This window comes from Sylvia atricapilla, chromosome Z (assembly GCF_009819655.1).
Source record: "Sylvia atricapilla isolate bSylAtr1 chromosome Z, bSylAtr1.pri, whole genome shotgun sequence".
Taxonomy (NCBI): domain Eukaryota; kingdom Metazoa; phylum Chordata; class Aves; order Passeriformes; family Sylviidae; genus Sylvia; species Sylvia atricapilla.
This window is the reverse complement of record NC_089174.1, coordinates 86,592,886-86,612,826: the sequence shown is the minus strand read 5'-3', so window position 1 is coordinate 86,612,826 and position 19,941 is coordinate 86,592,886.

The following is a 19,941-nucleotide window of genomic DNA, read 5'->3' as shown; positions in this document are numbered from 1 at the left end:
CGTGATGGGAAAAGATGGACATGAGTTATTAAAAGTGCTGCCTGAGCAGTTCCTGAGAGAGGTGGGAATTTGTCTCCTGGGCTTGGGTTAATTTAGAGGGGAGCACATACCTGGCCAGTCACTGTGAGGAGACAGTAAACCATGGCACCCTGACACTTGCTGCTCCTCAGCAGAGCCAGGAGACATGTCACTGCTGTGATTTAGCCTGCCTAACTCAGATACCTCCATCTTCATTATTTAGGGAAGGGGGAGGCTTCCTAAAATAACCACATAAATTCCTCTTCTGCCAAGTGGAGGTGCTCTTGAAAGCCAACCAAGGCAGAAAATGTCTGCCTGCCTCAGGTGCTCAATCTCCTGCAAAGACACCTTTGTCCCTGCCTTGGCTGGCTGGAGAATCTGGTCACACACAGCAGGACAACCACTTCGTTGAAACACAGGCATAAATTGGACCTTGGTCCCACGTGTTTGTGCAGACCCCTGAGGTAGAACAAAGACTGTGAGCCAGCCAAGGGCTGCCAAGCCCGTGAACAGGGAAATGAGAGTTTGTTCTTAACGCTCTGTCCAAAAAACAGCTGACATCAGTAGACAGCCCCACGGGAAATGCTAAAAGCAACACTGGGAAAGTGCTTCTCTTTTATTCCTTTCTATTTTTTTTTTTTTTTTTATGAGACCAGGACCAAATCCAAGTAAGTGAATGATTTCTTGAAAAGTTCAGTGTGTTTCCAAATTGGTTTTGGTCACACAGCCAGAGAAATGCAAGAGGTTTTCTTTAATTATTTCACAAAAATAAACTTGACTTATTAGGATCAATTCCATTTCTGTAGTCTTAAACAAGAATATTTTTTGCTTCCTCTGTTTTTAGTTTCTGCATGGCTTCTGCCAAGGCATCTAATTTTAAATAATTAAAACCATTTGTTTTAATACAGTGCAGCAATTTCTGCAGCGCCGTGCCTGTTTATTTTTTGTCGGCTTTCCTCAGGTCCTGTGTCACTCCTTGTGGAAACTGGAGCAGACATCCAGCAGATCAGAGGCATGGATGAAATCGCCCAGGGAAGTCAAGCAGACGGGCCAACTGCAGCTATAACAAAATTATCTTTGATTATTAAATGGGTCCTTGCGTGGATGGATAACCAGATGTGTTTGACAGTGGATGTGGAAAGCGTGGGGGGCAGTACCTCAGGATTAGAGCAGAAAGTAACACAAGCTTTCTTCCCTGAAACAATTAATGAAATCACTTTCTGGACAGTAAGAGCCTTGCATGTGCGGCGTTATACGTTGGGCTTGCACAACCAATTTGGGTCAGAATGATGTTTAAACTCTTAAGTGGTACCACTAATCTCCATTAATCTGACTCCAAAGATGAGACATAATGCTCAGTGCAAGGGACTAAGAGTTGCTAATGCATGTTCCTCAGCTGGAGCACTAATACAGGACTCCTGCAGGAAGAATAGGATCTTCCAGGCCTGGGTGTGAGGGGTAAAAATAAACATCTATTGAGGGATCTCTCCAGAAGTGTTCTCTTCTTGGGTTCCTTCTGTCCACTGGTGCCCTTTGCCACTGCGGGTGCAAGGATGGCCATAAGATTTGGGTTATATTTTGCTTTTTATCTCTCGTTTGGGTTATATTATGTTTTTCCTCACAAAAATAACATAGGACTGTCTTTTCTTGTGCAGACTTCATGAATCTAATTTAATGAGGAAAAGTTAGGGCAGTGAGTCATGGGTTTGCCCCAAAACATATGGGAGGGAGGAAACAAGGTTGATCAAGAAAGATTTAATCCCAACCCCACAATTACATGCCAGAAATAACCACTGAGGCCAAAGAAATTATTTTGGTCTGAAACACCCAACTGCAAAGAAATTCCCTGAGGAGTGATAGCCAAGCCCAGGTTGGACAGGGCTTGGGGCAACCTGGGAGTGTGGAAGGTGTCCCTGCCCAAGGCAGGGGGGTAGAATGAGATGACCTTAAAGGCCCCCTCTAATTCAAACCAATCTATGGTTCTGTGCTAGATAAAGAACTTTGAAAATTCTCTTTTTGTTGTTCTCTTTTTGAAAATTCTCCTTCTGTTGTTCTCTTTTTGAAAATTCTCTTTTGCAGTGTGTAGTCTCAGGATAGATCTCAGAAATGATCATAAGGAGTCACCACTCTGGCTGAGTAAGATTACTCAATATGTTCCTATTTTTTCTCTACATTTTTGGGGGAAAGTATCAGGTTTTGTTAAAAATACCAAAAATTCGCCTTTCTTTAATTCCACAGCTTTTCAAAATAGATTAAGTTCTTGCATTTTTCCTGTGTTTATTACTGAAATATTTCCCAAAGCAGTTCATTGAAATTTATCAAAGTCTGGGAGACAGAAGTATTTTAAGACAAATTATGATTATCTTCTACAACCAATGTTATTTAAAAAAAAACATTACACATGGTTAAAAAAACAGAATTAACAGCTATGTTTCCAGCCTCAGAATCTTCTGCCTGAACAAATTTGAGTAGCTTTACTTGAAGGTAAGGTCCTGCATATCTGCGTTGCCAAACCAAAAGCCTTATTCTGTAGATGCCATGAGATCCTTTCAAGAAAGGCATCATCACCTAAGGACCAAGCTGTAAAACTCAAGCAAAAGCCAAGTAAGACTTAATCTAATTCCCTTGCTAAGACAGAGACACCTAGAAATCAAGAATAATATTGAAAAATATCTAATTCGTGTTCAGATCTAAAAAAAAATCCTCTGATTCTGACAGAGAAATAGAGGGAAACTTTAACTGGAGGAGTGTTCCAAGATCATGTGCCTGGCATATAACCACAACCAGGATGAGTTCCCAGCCATGGCTTTCCCCATATTTGTGACAGCTTCGCCTTTGACTTTCTTCAGGATGATGTCACCTGTCCTCCTGCCTTCTCCTCTCATCTGAACATCGACAGAGTGTTAAGTAAGCTTCATAAAATTGCTAAGATTCTCACTTGTCCCCAAGGAGCCCACCACAGGAGACAGCCATGGTGAAAAATTTCCTAGGATCCACGAATAAACAATCTTGGTATTCCCTGCCTTCCTCAGAGATTTCTACGCCTGCCGCAGAAACGGCTTGAGCTCTGCAAACTAATTATAAAATTATTTAGTTAATAAAGGCAGGTAGGAAAGTTTCCAATTATCCCTGTGATAAAAACCCTCCTGCAGCTGTAGGATTCGTCTTACCCCGCAGCAAGGTGGGACCTGTCTCCTGTAGCTCAGGTCGTGGGGGGGGGTTGGAACCATGGAAGCAGAGAATTTTGGGCTTTCTGTACTGACAGTCACTGACCCCCAGGAAAACACTGCATTGACCTGAGGCCATGGAGAAGGCTTCCAGAATTAAGTGAACAGCGCTGGGATTGTGGGTGTGTAGTTTGAATAGAAGTGTATGATATCACAGGGGGGGAAATCTTAGAGTTCAAGGCTTTAATATGTAGTAATATATATAAAGCAAGATGGAGAATTTAGGGTGTAGGCTACTTCTTTGTTCTTCACCTTCCTCTTCACGGGTCTGGGTGGTATTTTGTAATTGGATAGAAAACTCCACATTGTGGGCCATGGTTGTTTGGTTATTGGGTTAAGAGTAAAAATAATTTAGGTGTCATTTCCTAATTGGACAGTTTGTCCTTAAAAGGCCTTGTAGTGAGATAGAGTCATTTTCTACTTTCTTAGCTAGAACTCACAGCTTGTTAGACTGTAATCTAGATAAGAATTAATAAACATCTAAGTCCAAACACAAAACATTGTCTCTCAAGCATTTAATCCCGACTCTAACTACATAAAAGAAGAGAAAAGCCACAGGAGGGTGGTGGCATTTCTGTGCAAACACACAGGACACAATCCAGATGCCTTAGAACAGGTCACAGAACCATGGAATCATGGAATGTCCTGCATTGGGAGGGACTCACAAGCTCCTGGCCCTGCACAGAACATCCGCATGGACCACACCATGAAATCCAGGCACATCTGAGGGGACCCTGGTCACTCAGCTAGCCTTAGCTCTGGCCCCAGAAGGATACTGTCCTCTCATAATCCTCTCATAGGTGATACTCCAGATAGCCCTGGACACCCCAAATGGCCATAGGTATTTATGTTTTATCTCACAGATCTCTGGGGTCTGCTGAGAGCAGGGACAGCAGTGCCCCTGAAGACACCTGTGTGCTTCCAGCCCCAAGGACACCTAGGAAGAGTCACAGAATCATAGACTCATAGAAACATAGAGCCACAAAATCACAGAATCATGAAATGGTTTGGGTTAGAAGAGACTTTTAAAGGTCATCTTGTCCAACACCCTGCCATGGGCAGAGACACCTTCCACTATCCCAGGTTTTTCCAAGCCCCATCCAATCTGGCCTTGGACACTCCCAGGGATCCAGGGGCAGCCTCAGCTGCTCTGGGCACCCTGTGCCAGGGCCTCACCCCCCCCCCCCCCCACCACAGGGGAGAATTTTTTTCTTAATATATTACCTAAGTCTACTCTCTTTCAGCTCAAAGTCATTCCCCATTGTCCTGCCACTCCAGGCTCATGTAAACAATCTTGTCCCATCTTTCTTGTAAGTTCCCTTCAGCTGCTGGAAAGCTGCAATTAGATGGTCCTGCAGCTTCTCTTCTCCAGGATGAACAATCCCATTTCTTTCAGCTTTTCCTCACAGAAGAGGTTCTCCACCCATCAGAACAGCTCCGTGGCCTCCTCTGGACTGGCTGCAGCAGCTCCACGTCCTTGTGCTGTTGGAGGCAGGGCTGGGGCAGCTCTGCAGGTGGGCTCTCACCTGGGCACAGGGGCACAGGGGCAGAATCCCCCCTGCCCCGCTGCCCATGCTGGGGATCAGCCCAGGGCACGGGGGGTTCAGGCTGGGGCAGTTCCAGCTCTCACCCACAGCACCCCCAGCTCCTTCTCTCAGCTCCTTCTCCCAGCCTGGACTGATCCCAGAGGTTGTCCCGACCCAGGTGCAGCTCCAGCACTTGGCCTGGTTAAACCTCAGGAGATTCCCATGGGCCACTTCTCCAGCCTGTCCAGGTCCCCCTGGATGCCATCCCATCCTCCAAGTGTGTCAGCTGCTCCTCTCAGCTTGGTGCCATCTGCAAATCAGCTGAGGGTGCCCTTGATCCCTCTTGCCATTAATGAAGGTATTCAATAACAGTGGTGCTCATATGGAGCCCTGAGGGATATCAGCTGTCTCTGATGTTCACTGGGACCCTGACCCATCGACCACAATCCTCTGGATGTGACCATCCTACCAATTCCTGATCCATCTAATAGTTCACCCATGGAATCCATCACTCTCCAGTTTGGAGGGAAGGATGTTAAAGCCTTGTCAAAGGCTTTGCAGAGGTTCTGATAAATGACATCTGTAGCTCTTCCCTGATCCACTGACGTAGTTACTTCATCAAAGAAAGCCACTACATTGAGTCAGACAGGATTTTTCCTTGGTGCAGCCCTGCTGTCTCAAATTGCCTCCCTGCCCTCCATGTCCCTTAGCACAGCTTCTGTTCCACAATCTCCCCAAGCACAGAGGTCAGGTTGACAGGGTGGTAATTCCCAGGGTGCTTCTTCTCCCCTTTTAAAGATGAATACTATTTTTCACTGTTTCCTGTCGCCCAGGACTTCCCAGGCACTCCAGGATGGGAGAAGCATCCTCTGGGATCAACAGTCTGATGTGGGCCAACAAGGTGTGTGACAGGCCAAGAGGCACACCCGGGAGGGACTCAAATGGCACCAGACACTCAGCTCCTAGCTGAAGGCAGCTATCTAAACTTTTAGGTGGTCCCATTAGAGAGGTCCCATCAGAGGGGTCCTGTGGTTTAAATGGGAAAACTTCCACTCTCTCCAGCACAGCCAGGACTCTACAGCACAACTGGTTTCTGCTGATTATGATGATGAAAAGAGCACAGGTGTTGCTAATGTGAAATCACACTAAGAGTTTCTTCCACACTTCCCCCGGGGAGTTTTGCTTTACCCTTGCATTTCCTATTGGGAATATGATTTTTTTCTGTCTACCTCTGTGGAAGACAGTGGTGACGTCCCCAGCTGAGGTCAGGCTACCTGGTTTTGACATATGTTAAATGACAGTGTGTCAAAGCACTAAAAATATATGTTGGCTGAAGTTTTACATGGAGTTTTACAAGGCAGTAACACAGACTACAAGCTGGTGCATTCAGGCGCCTGGGTGGGGAAATGTATGAAAAATGCATGAGAGGTTTGTGTAAGAAATGCAGCTCACTGGTGTTTCATATTCATTATACTTTTTTTTTTTTTTTCTTCAATGAAATTATCCTAAGGATTTTTTTTTTTTTTTTTGAGCTGAAAAGAAAGCACGTGCTCAGTGAGTGAGTTCAGCCACAGATTTCAGGGCCCTTAAGTACTCATTGACACAAGAGGCGACGACAGCTCTGCAGGAACCTTTATGGGTCTCTCAGGGTTGTTGGTTTTTTTAAGCCTGTGTATTATGGATTTCCACAACAGGTGTTAACAGCTCAAGGCATCTTAATGCCTGCTGGATTAAATAATGCACGTTTTTAAAATTGCATGAAGTCTCTCCCACTGGGGAAATACTATCCTTTCCGCCTTTACTTTTTAAATGCAAATAAAACATGTATTACAAAAAATTACCAAAGAAGTGGCTAAAATCCACCCCCAAAGCAGCACAGAAGCTGGAATTCTGTTGTTTAGCTCACTCTGCCTTTACCCAAGTTGTGAGGCTCCTGGGGCAGTTCAGAGCAGATAGTGAATAGTCATGACCACAAGAATGTCCAGGAAAGGTCAGTAGGGGTTACAGAGAATGGGACACTGGGATAAAATCACTGCTTAAACCAGTTAAATAAGGGTTTAAGGGTTTACATGCCCCTGCACCAGTTCAGCCAGCACAAACCAGCTCAAAGTCTGAGCCAGAGCTTTGCTGGAAGGGAAACAGGAGTGAATGAACCCACTGTTGGGAGTGGGGATATGCTGGCAGAGACAGACACAGGGACACAGCACATCCCACCTGAGCACGGCTGGTTTTGGGAGATCCCCTGGGGCTCTGAACCCTCCCCTTAGGCAGAAAAGCCCACCCTGGTGCCCCTGTGGCCCAATGGGACATGGACAGTGCAGAAGGTACAGGTCATGACATGCTCAGCATGGGCAAGAGCTGAGCCTGGCCCTGAACCTCCTCTCCCGGGAGCTAACACTCTCCTTGGACACCAGTTTTGGGAATCTCTTCTACAGCAGGTGGGGAATGCTTTTTTAAGAGTTTGGCTGGTGTTTGGGCAATAATCGTGGGTCTAAGAGCATTTATTAATGTCCTGTTGAAGTTAACAGGGAGGCACTGCTGCCCCCCCTCGCTTTTCTGATATGCAAACAGTGGTGATTAAGCACCAGATTAAACATCTTCATGAATATTTAAAAGGCTGGTTTTGAAAGTTTCCTGTCCTTTTACACTAATAGCCCCATTAAAACCTGTTTACAAGCCAGTCATGAGAGTAACTGTGTGCACTTAAAACACTGGAGAGTTCCCCAAGAGGAGTGCTTTAACCATGTGAGAATGGCAGCTGATCAATAGGGATCTTAAAGTAAGACTGTCTGCCTAAACCCAATGGAAACAATCCTCGCAATGCACAGAGAAAGAGCTGGCAAGTGCCCAACTGGTTAATTAGGGAGGCAAAACGGTAATAATAACAACTCTAATATTTGCTTTAAGGTCCAGATGTCCAAGGCCTGGGTGTCTGGCCGCCACAGCACTTCTCAGAAGCTGCCTTAAAGATGTTGATGGCAGCCAGGAAAAGGCCAGGGAAAGTTTTAAGTAAACTTAACAGCTTGCTGTTTCCTGGATCTTCTTATCTTTTACACATCAGACTCTGCACGCAGCCAAGCCTAAAAGAGGGATGCAGATAATGTATGATAGCTGTTAATCACAGGATCACAAAAGGGTTTGGGCTGCAAGGAACCTTCAAGACCTTCTTGTTGCAACCCCTTGCCATGGGCAGGGATGCCTTCCACTATCCCAAGTTGCTCCAAGCCCTATCCTTGGACACTGCCAGGGATCCAGGGGCAGCCACAGCTGCTCTGGGCACCCTGTGCCAGGGCCTCCCCACCCTCACAGCCACCAATTCCTTCCCCAGATCCCAGCTGGCCCTGCCCTCTGGCCCTGGGAAGCCATTCCCTGTGTCCTGTCCCTGCAGGCCTTGTCCCCAGCCCCTCTGCAGCTCTCCTGGAGCCCCTTGAGGCCCTGGCAGGGGCTGGGAGCTCTCCCTGGAGCTTCTATTCTCTGGGGGAACACCCCCAGCTCTCCCATCCTGTCAATAATGGATGCAATCTGCTTGTTATATTGAAGCACAACAGAATAAATGTCATTCTTAGGTGGTGTATACCCATAACAGAAGAGGTGGGCTGTTGAACCAGCGCTGTAAGGCCAAAATTTACATGCAGCACTGCCACATGTACCTGGACAGCTCTTGATCTGCTCTCTCACCATTCATCCACCATACCCCATTACTCACTGTAACATGCCACCACCACTTCACTGCCTTGTTCTGAGCCCAGAGGCTGTGAAGCAGAAGGTGTCTGAGCCCAGCACAGGATGTAGGTGCTCAAATGCTGCTAAAAACCCGAGCTTTTGTGTCTGCTTTGTGCTACTGAGTACGCTGGAAAGAAATCTATTGACATCAGTGGGTTTTGGATTAGGCTCCCGCTGTGTTATTAAGTGAATTATTAATTATTAATAATAACATAACAGAAATCACATGTTGCCTTATTCAACCATTCAATTTTGCCTTATGTGAGGGTTTTTGAAAATGCAGTCGCCGAGTTTAAATACAAGTGTGGATTGATTGTTTAGCCTCCCTGCTCATTGCCAAGGAGAGAGTATGCTTACATATGGGTGTCCAGTTTTAAATGAATATTGATTGACTGAAATTCATGCCGTCTGCTTCAGTTTAACTGTTTGGCAAAACTGGAGATGTCAATAAAACTGGATTGAATTTTGAACGGTTTAAAACTTTCTGGAGCCAAGGTAATCATGATGGAAAAAAGTAATAAAGGGCTGGAGACCTTACAAGTGTGAGGTTTTTCCTGCTGCTGTGAAGCCCTCTGGGGCTAAAGGTGTTTAGTTCCAGTGCTGAAAGACCAGCAGGGTTGCTAATGGGCCTTTCAGTTCCTTTGGCAGCAGCAAATATAAATAGGCAAAGCAGATGCTCTAACTCCTCCCTTCCTAAAACTCAGCCAAACATTTATAGTGTTGCTTCAGTTAATGAGGTTTGGGAAGCTGACACCCCATCGAGTGAGGTTGAGTGCTCGTCCAGGAGATCGAGGTTGTCCCTGTGGGACTGGCACTCACCTGTCCTGCCTGCCTGATGGGGAAAACGTGTCTGCCTTACCTGCAGCAGAAATGGGACTTGGCAGAGTGAGGACCAGAGAGGTTGGGGATGGTGGGTTTGGTGTGCAAGAGTGTCATGCAGAAACTGGGGTTTATTTCCTGAGACAGGAATTCATGGGGTAAAAGCACAGTGTGTAGTCCATGCACCTCTATTCTCACTGCATCCCAGTGCCCAAGAAACTTTTACTGCACTTTCTACTTATTTATAATCACTGTTTGTTGGTTACCTGCTTGTTAGTGGGACTGCAGTGGGCTGGAATTAAGACACTGATCCTCCAAAATTGTTACCACGTTTCTAAAGATTATCTTGAGGATTTGTCCTATGGATTAATACATTGCCCCCAGATTTATTCATGGGCAGGGCTGGTTACCTGATCCAGCACTAGAGATGCCTCCTAAAGCCCTACAGTGATGAACTGTGGGCACTTCCAGGTTTGTCCTGGGAAGAAGCTGGTAGGACAGGCAGGAAAAAATTTTAAACTTAAAGGAAGTAGGTTTAGATTGGGCATGGGGAATGAATTCCTGGCTGTGAGGGTGGGGAGGTCCTTGCACAGGGCGCCCAGAGAAACTGCAGATGGCTTGTAGGCACCTCTTCAAAAACGCCTCTCATGTCTTCTCTGCAGGTTTTGGTTTTTTCCCCTGAAAATTTGACTGTGACTTAATCACATAACAACACAGTCCATGATATCCTCACGTTTCTACTCCTGCAAAACTGGTGTCTGTGTTTATTACCTACCAATTAATTAACAACCACGAGTGAAAGCAGATAGGTAAGACTTTAATTTCTGGGCCAAACTAATCTACAGTGGTGCTTCTTTGAAATTAGTTTTGTGCTTGCTTGGTTTCTAAACATCAGCTCATCAAAGTGTGTTAGCATTGCTGTGACATGAAAATCCTTTTTTAAGGCAGCTAATATAGGAACTTACTCACAAGTTTATGCTACAAATCATTGTAATTTTTTTTACTGATGTCAAAATCAGCTGAAGATATTTTTAAGCCTCTTCTTAGTATTTTTCTGTTGTGATGAGGAGCACCCCTCTTGTGGAGGTAGAAAATTTTGCTTTCTGAGTAGCATTTTGCTATCTGAGGCTGAAAGGTCACCTGGAGACAGAGGGGTTACCACAGATAAAAGGAAGCTGAACCATAATGAGGGAGCTGGAAAAGTAGGCAGGACACAAGGAAAGAAAATTAAACTGGTTTTGCTACTGGTGAAAACTCACTAGCTCTTGAAAATTCTGTTACATCAGTGAAGTGCCAGGCTCTGGAAATGCCTAAATTATAATTATAGGGCTGGCAGCAACAAAAGAACTGTCAAGGTCGGAGTAGAGGTGGTTAAGTGAGCTGATGTCAGGGAAGAAGCCTTCAGCTTGCCTGAGTGAGTGGCCCCAACCCCAGCAGGAGGTGTTGGGAGCATCACGCAGAAAAACCACAGAATCATTTATGTCAGAAAAGATCTCTAAGTTCATCATGTCCAACCATTCCCCCAAGCTCACCATTAATCCATGTCCCCAAGTGCCAATCACTCCAGGAATGGGGACTCCACCACTTCCCTGGGCAGCCTGTGGAGCTGGACAACCCTTTACATGAAGTAATTTTCCCTGACATCCCATCTAAACCTCTCCTGGCACAACTTGAGGCCATATCCTCCTTTTGTGTTAGGTGCAGGTGCCATAAAATTTCCTGCTGCCTGTTTTGAAAATCTCCTGTGTCCATTGTAAAGATTAACTCCATTGAGTTGTTGCAATGTTTTTAATTTTGACAAAATGATAGAAGCATATTCCTTTGAATCATAGAATAGTTTCGGTTGAAAGAGACATTAAAGGCCATCTTATTTCAACCCCATGTCATGGGCAGGGACAACTTCTACTAGACCAGGTTGCTCAAAGCCTCATCCAGCCTGGCCTTGAATTTTTCCAAAATGCATCCAAATTTATGAAAGGAATGTGTCAGAAGGTGGACTGGTCTTATGGTGAGTGAAATTAAAATTTGGATGGCAAGGGGGAAAGACTGGCAAAAATCTCTTGTCCTGATGAGTCTGGAATTATCTGAATCAAACTGTGAAGTTACTCCATAGTTTCCAAATTTTGGGGAGTCTTCCTTTTTATGCAGCTTTTCAGAGATGCTTTTAGCTATGGTATTTGATTATTTATTTCTTTTCATCTACATTATGAAAGAGTGAGAATGAAGGCTGGGGTATGTTTGAATTTTTAGCTCAACTACATTTTATAAAACCTCTCTGAGATGCTGGTAGATGAATGATGTTCCCTAAACACATTCACATACCCACACATCCTTTTCAGGTGCATAAATTGAGGCTTGAAGAAGAGGTCGTATTTTTCCAACTTAGGTATGTCAAGTGAGAAATCCCAATCCAAAGGAGATTGATTTTCAAAAATGCCCAGTCTGGACAGATGAGCAGCACACCAGATTACTCACAGGGCACTCTTATTTGAGAGCTTATCTTTAAAATGTTGGTCTATAAATGGTACTCTGCAAGTTCATGCTGTGATTCATCGTGCTAAGGGGTAAAATTCCAGGTTTCTGGATGTGCTCTGGCAGGATCATACTGCTGCACCTTACCCCATTGATATGGTTATTTGAGGAGCAATTTCAGAGATTCTGTTATTGTGACAATTGGGATGTTTGGCACAAGTATCTGCTCAGAGAAGACTGCTCTGACCTGGGGAATCTCACCTCAGAGGCACCAGGGAGCCACTTGTGATGTCCTTCTTAGAGGGGTTAGAAATAGATGATCTTCCAGGTCCTTTCCAAACCATTCTGTGGTTCTGCAGTATTGGTCATGAAAAGCAATTTATGGAGCTTTAACCCCTGAGTCCTACAGCCACTGATTTCAGAAAGAAAAATAATCCCCTTGATTTTTAAAACAGCTGCTTAAAAAAAGGTAAGGAACCTGATATAGTTACCTCATATGCTGAAATAACAAATCAGCTGTTTGAAACGGCTTTTTGGGAAGAGAGAATTGAGACCTTCCTGTGCCTGCTCCAGCTGCTCTCCTCAATTCACCCAGCACCGCTGAAAGTGGAGGACCATTATCTCAGCAACATTGCAATGTCCTGATAAATACCCTAACAACATTGCTTGCACCTACAACCCTCGTAAGGCTGACGACACTTCCTCAGCCAGTAGAAGGGGCTTTGCTCCTTGAAAGACAACCTTGCTTTTGTAAATTTGTCCTAGATTGCTGGGCGCTGAGTGGCTGTGGGGTTTGGGTTTGCCGTCCTATTTCAACTGTGAAGGTGCAGCACTGAGTTCTCCCCCAGCCAGCTGATCCTGCTGTTCCTTTAGCTCCCAGTTTAACTTCAATGGGAGTCCCAGGTGCACAGAGGAGAAGCTTTAATGGATTAAACAAATAGAGCAAAGTCAAACAGAGCATGCATCTGTAATGTGCACGTACCTGGATTTGTACACACAGAGGTACAGAGAGGGAGAAAAACAATTAAAAAAAAAAAAAAAAAACTTTTGGGAAAGGTTTCCTTCAAAAAGCTGAGCTCCGTGCAGCAGCACAGTTTATATATCTCTCATTTCTGCATCATTTCTGTGCCGTGGTCAAAGAGTATTAGAGGATACATTTCTGTTCTAAATTACATCTGGGTAAATCCAGAGGAATTCCCCTGAGACACGTTTACCTCTAAGATTTTGCCTACATGGGGACACTCAGGAAAATAACCCAAATTAGCTGAAGGTGAGAATTTAAAAGTGGATTAATTAAACTGCGTGAAACCCCTGTGAAGGTTGTTCTTATTCAGAATTCAGGTGGTCTTCATTCAATTTAATTTAATTCACTTTGGAAATTAATTCAGATTAATTGTCCTAACAGTTTTTATGTACCTATTCTAGATTAACACTGGGGTAATAAAATGAATTGTAGCCCACTGGCTTCAAGATTATTTTTAGATTTATACCAAGAGGCTCTGGAGGAAGATTGTCCCCTGGGTGTCCAGAAGCCAGTGCTTTGCTAGTCAAGACAAAGGACTGGGACATATTTTGGAAGTAGATAAGCAATATTTTTTTAGCTTTTGGAGCGATTTTTTAAAAGATCTGATAATAAAAGGAAGGTGACAAAGGCAACACAGCAACAGGTTAAATATCTCTGCTTTTGATCCCTGAGCAGGGTGCCCACAGACTTGCCTTCCATTGGGGTCAGATCCTGCGTGTATGATTTTCTTTCTTGGTGGGGAAAAAAAAATTCTTTGACATCAAGAGGAACAACATTCAAATCTCTTAATTCCAGACAATCCGATTTTACAAGCCTGGAGCCAAATGAAAATCAAGACTATGGCAGAGAGGGCCCGCGATGTGAAAAAGGAAAAACTGCTATAAAGAGATAACTGTTCCCGGTCTGCTCCCCAAAGGAGATGACTCTTATTAAGGGTTACTTCTTGAGATGTCTGCCTAAAGGCTTCTTCAGAAGGGATTTAGTCGTTTACAACCCAGATCTGAAGTTTGGAGCCTCCTTTTTACTGCTTGGTACCTCAGGGGTCCTGAACCTGCCTCCTTCTATGAGCTGGAGCTGAGCTTGGGCAGGGGCGACAGCAGAGGTGACAAGTGCCCGTGCTAGGCTGGGGACACTGCAAGGAGCCCAGACAAGGAGAGAGGAGAGAGAAAATAAGGACTTCTGAATCTGTCCGGGATCAGATAGATACCTGTGGTCAGGCAAACAAATAAAGAAATGAAACCCTAAACAATAAACAACCCCCACAAACTTCTTTCTGAAAGATTTTTTGCAGTGTTGTCTGCGTTTCTCTGAAGCACCTGGCAGTAGTGAAGGGAGATGAGACCAAACCTCCTCCTGTCTGCTAAATACTTTTGCATATTCAGATTTTAAATGTCAAAGGTAGCTAAAAATAAAGGAAGAAATGAAAAGAAACTTTCATAGATCTAGAAAAAAATAAACGCAACCTCCAGCCTGTTGGAGCTGTGCTAAAATGATCATAATGCAAACACTTAAAAAGCAGCGATTCTAGTGGCGTGGAATTTGGGGAAGCTTTGGGGGCGTCCAGCCCGGACCGCCAAACATTACAATTTGAAAGAAAAATGCTTAAATCCTTAACGGGACAGTAGCTGCAGCGGGGAAACCCTAAATCCCCGCACCGCCGCCGTCATCCTCGGGACGTGCGGGACACTGCGGCTGGAAAGAAAAGCCGAGGAAGGGAAAGGAAGGGCTCCCCCCGACCCGCTTTGCTGCGGTGCCCCCCGCAGCAGCCGCCGCACCGGGAGGAGAGGCGCGGAGAGACGCGCAGGGCGCCGCGGAGCGGGGTGAGCCCCGGCCGGCCAGGGAGAGCTTTTGCGGGGCATCTCCCACCGATATCCCCGAGGATATTTTGGGGGGCGTTCTCGCACGGCCACTCCCGGCATCCAGCAGCGCCCCGGCTCCCCTCCAGCTCCGCGGGGCGGACAGGCAAGACCCGGCTCTGCAGACCCCTGGGTCCACTCATCAAACCAAATCTGCTTCTCGGGCAAATTTGACCTGTTTCTTGGCCCAGATACGTTTCAAACACTTTCGCCGTTATTTTATTTTATTGGTTTTGGGTTTTGTTAAGACGGGGCGCGGATATCCCGCAGTCCCGAGTGTGTCCCTCCGCCGGCCCATAAATCGGTCCGGCTTCTCCCGAGGGAAGAAGGACAGGGGGTCCCGGGTAACTTCAGCGCTCCTTTCCTCTTCCCCAGCCGGACACCTTCAGGTCCCCTTCACCTAAGAGGGTATCCCACAGCAGCTGGGACAACAGGTGATCTCCCTTTGGGGTCTGGGAGTCCCCTTTTCTGGGAGAGGACGGACACGCACGGCCACTCTCCCATCCTCAAATACGCCGGGATGTACACAGCGCGTAACCGCACAAGCTTCGGAACTCCTCGCAGCCAGCTAAAGGCTGTTCTCTTAATGAATTACTAATGAGTTAAAATTGGACAGCCGGCTTAATTAAAGCGTAGAGGCAATGTGTTTACCACATTGTAATTGAACTCATTAGGGCTCCGGCTTTGTGTTTTTAAGCAGCCGCCTTGTTCCGCACGTCGAGTGATCTGCGGGAAGCGTTTTGCTGGGGACGGGGGCTCTGCGGGAGTGCGAGGGCTTAGAGGAGGTGTCAGTGCCCCCCACACACCCCTTAATCTCCCTCAGGGGCTCGTGCTTGTGGGGACACCCTTCCCGCTGTCCCTCAAAGCACTCACAATTTGGGGGGCGGGGGGGCTTGCCCGCGTTTCTTTTTTTTTTTTTTTTTTTTTTTTTTTGGCCGGGAAAGCGGGAACCGGCAAAGGAAATTTTGGGGGAAGAGGGGAAGTTTAGCGTGGGGGGGGGAGCTTGGGAAGCCGAGTCCACCCCTGCAACAGGGTCCCTCTTGCCCCCCCTCCAGGCGGGGGGAATGTGGGGGGTACCCTCCTCCCATCCTCCGCAGCCGTCGGGGCGGACCTGCCCCGGGGTAGCGGCGGGGCGGGGGCGGCCGCGGTTCTCCCCCCAGCGAGGGGAGGGGGCCGGGGAAGGGGGCGGCTTCCCCGCACCGCTTGCAAGGCGCTGCCTGGCTGCTAGAAGGCGTCCGAGACCCGACCCACCCGCGGCACGGCAGCCGCGGCAGACGCGGGAGCCAAACTTGGGCGCCGCGGAGCTGCCGCGGAACGGGAGCGGCCCCGCGCCGGCCGCACGCCCGGAGAGCCCATGGAGCCCGGGTGTCCAGGTAAGCCTGCGGCTGGGGTGAGCGGGAACCTTTGGATTGGGGTGTCACCGTGCCTTCCCGGACTGAATAGCGATGTCGCACGCTGTCGCGATAGGTCGCAGGGTCGCGCTTGGCCGCCGCGGGGAGGGGAGAGGAAGGCGGCTGTTGGTTGCCTGGTGGGATGTGGCTGGGAGAGAGGAGCCCCCCGCGAGTTTGGGCTGCCGCGGAGGCGAAGGGGCGATGGTTTGGGGACGCGCCACTCGTCCCTTCCGGATGCGCGGCTCCTCGTTCCCGCGTCTCTTATACATATGCATACTTCTACACATATATAGTTATTAATTTTCCTTACGATTCGTGGACTTCGGGCCAGGCGTGGAGATGGGAAGGGGCGAGCAGAGCTGGCTGGTCCCCAAGTCCGAAGCGGGGACCTCTCGGCCCCTTGGGGAAGGCACGGAGCACTCGGCCCCCGCGCAGCGCTGCGCGTCCTGCCGGCACCGGGATGCGGAGATGTGGGTGTGCGCCTCTGCCCCAGACTGGTGGGCTTTTCCCCCATGGAACAACCCTCCTTGCCTGGGAAGGGGCTGATTTTGCAGGAGAGGTGGGATGAGAGGCGACCACCAGCCTGTGAGAGGCGTCTCCTCCGGTTAAGCAGCGGCTCTGATGTTTAAAAGCCGAGATGTGGAAAAATAGATACTTTAGATTATTATTAATCGGTATTTTTTTACCGGGTGCAGCTCCAAAGCTTTGGGGGTCCCCGAGCTGGAGCCGAAGCGGGGAGCCCTCGGGGAAACCCTTTTCCCCGCCCTCCAAGCCCTTCCCGTGTGTTGCCTGCTTGTTGCGCAGCTCCTGCCCGAAACAGGAGCTCATCCCGCTCGGTACAGCCCTTTGGAGACATCCATATGGACCTGGCTTTAGGAAAGAGAGCCTGTAGTAAAATCCTGTACTGTACAAGTCGCTTTTTTTTTTTTTTTTTTTTTTTTTTTTTAATGATAATCCTGAAATCATATTAAGGGGTAAGGGAACGAGAGGAATGCGGTGGTAAGGGAAGAGGGAAGAAGTTGGTTTTGGGTGTAGAGGGAGGGAAGGTGACAAGCCAGACCCCGAAGTGGGTAATGGGAACTGTCAAAGAGTACAGAAGCGTAAAAGCCAAACACTCCCAATCCCCATAGGTTGTTTATTCCTCGTAAAATACAACTCTACATAGCAGGAAGTTACTGCAAACATTTATCAATAATGAATGAATCTCCTGTAATAAAATACACTCATAATTAGCTACAGTCAAGTACGTGCATTATGCCAAGGCTTTTGCAACTCTTTGTTGAAAATCCGACTTAGATAAATCCTCTTAAACAGCCTTTTAGGAAGGAAAATAATTAAATAAATGAAAACCAGGAGCAAACCACCACCCAGCATCTCTCCTCCTTTTCTGCCGTTTCTGAAACCAAAACCGTAACTACTCCTGAAATATAACGGAAAAGTCTTTGGTGAATTCAGAAGAGTCATTAACATTCAGCTTTAAGTGAATGTTAACAGTAAATAAAGAAATCTCTTGATTGTAATAGTTGCAACAAAGCAATAATAAACCAGTGGGCGGTCATCAGTAATGATAAATGTATCATTATTACTGCGTGTTGGGGAGCAGGGTTTGGAAAGTACTTCAGACTTTTTAGTGGCAAGCTTGGTGGCAATTCGTTTCTTAGCCTGGGAAAAGAAGGGGGGGCCGGGGAGCGCCATATAATTTTATACACAATTTAGGTGAAAATAAATTTAAATCTGTATATTACATTTTTAATTTCAAGATAGTAATTAAAGCTGGTTCATTATATCTCCTCTGAAAGTCTCTGTGCTCATCTTAATTGCCTGTTTGTACAATCTGCTTTCTAAGACACCCAAGGTTACTGGGTTCTGAAAGACGCAAAATTGAATTATTTACTGACGTGATGACTCTTCGTCACGTTTCTCTCGGAAGTTTGGGATCGCTGCTCCCCATCACAGCCCGACTGGGGCCCTGCTTCGCCGCCGTGGAAATTTGTTGCTCGTTTAAATACTTCGGAGCAGGCACGTTTCTGATGCAAGATGTTCAGAGCTCTTTAATTTATGCGTTTGGAGAAAAAAAAAATCAATAGCTGAAGTGGCTTTTTTTTTCGTTTGGGATCTTTTTTTCACCCTCCTCCCCCCCACCTCTTCCTAGTCCACCACCCCCTGGGGTGTTAATTCACGCACACCTAAACTTGCAGCTCTTTCCTCCCTGCCACCCCATCCTCAGACAGAACAGAAACAACCACCCTCGTGTTTTTTAAGAGCTGAGCGAAGGGTTGGGGAGCGCCCATCTCCTCCCGGCCTGCCAGTCCCTTCGCGAAAGATAGAATAAAATGATAAATCGCTTTTATTTTTAGAGGTGCTGTTTCTATCGGGTGAGTGATGCTGGCGGGCAGCCTTCCCCCGGCGGGGTATCCGCGCCTCCCGGCCGAGGTCTGCACGTACCTTCGGCGAGGACCACCTCGCGTTTGGATCGCTCCGAGCGGATTAAACTGAGAATTTAAGAGACCTCCATCAGACAAAAGGTGCCGTTCTCGGTTCCTTCCCTTCAGCCGACGTGCTGGTTTTCAGCTACCGGTGGGGTAAAAAAAAAGCGATATAAAAATGCCCCGTCCCTGAACTCTCCTGGTGTCTTTCGAGAGCCAAGAGAAGATCTCGTTGAGTCCTTTCCTCCCTCGTTATCACGAATATAGAAACATCTTTCCGAGGCGTCCTTTTGCCACTGAAAAAACTCCACCTAGAGATCTCTGCCCTTTTGTTGTGTCTAGCTGGGTTATTCAAGAGCAGAGACAAAAGCCCGAAGTGATGTGATCTAAATGAGCTCCGGGGTTTTCCAGATGGGACCACCTCTATTCCAAATGCCCTTTCTGCTTAATATAATAAAGTGCGATTAAAAAAAAATGCTACTTAGGAAAGAGCTTCGCTCTAGACGAAGCAATGCAAGTGAAATCTACACAGAAGTATTTTTTTAAAAAAACCAGCCCAAACTTCTCTGTCTAAATTTTGCTAGGAAAAGAGGTTTTATAACAATACCTTGTGTGTCTGCTACTTACGCTGCTGGAAGTTTCAATGGGATGTGAAGGGAATGGATTCGCGCCGGGGGTGGCTTTCTTTGTGGGTTTTTTTAAAACGCACCAAGGTTATCTGGCTTCTCGTGGCCTCTCTGCTACAATACTTAAGCGCTCTGGAAGTAAATAAAGGCCATGAGGGTGGGTCGGGGTGGTTTAAACTTGGCCACTTCTCCCCGCTGCTCGTTTCCGCACGCAGCGATCCGCGGCGGAGCTGCTGTCGCCCCCCGCTCGGCCGCTCCGAGGCAGAATCGCGACAGAGAAGGGAAGAAGTGAAAGTGGACAGGAGTGGCCCCTGCTCAGCCCTCACAGCCTTCTGTGAGAAGTTTGACCACCTTCTCCACTCTTTTGCTGGGAGGTGGCTCCGAGTCAAATGGCGACAGCAAACAACGAAACGAACGGGAGAAACTGGAGTGGACGCCAGGAGAGGAGGCCAGATCTGCACCTACCCGTGGGGGGGAGTGTGGACACCCCACCTCTAGCGGGAATTCCCTTCTGCCCCTCGTCGTGGTCAGAGCGGGCTCCGTCCCACCCGCGGAGACCCCGATGGGGTCGGCGGCGGCCGGAGCAGCCCCGCCGGGCCTCGCCCTCCTGGGGACACCTGCGGGATCCTCCCGGCCGCTGTGCGGGCCAGCTTTTCCCTGCCAAAACACCCCTGCTATGCCCCTACTGAGGTCGTGCTGCCCCATGAGGCTTCCCAACAAGCTCAAGTAAGAAAAAAGTAGAGAACGGTGTATTCTTGCCCGCTCCCCCATGATGCTGGAGTGGGCCGATTTCTGCCCCAAATTCGGTGGCTCTTGCACCTCTTCCCTCCGCG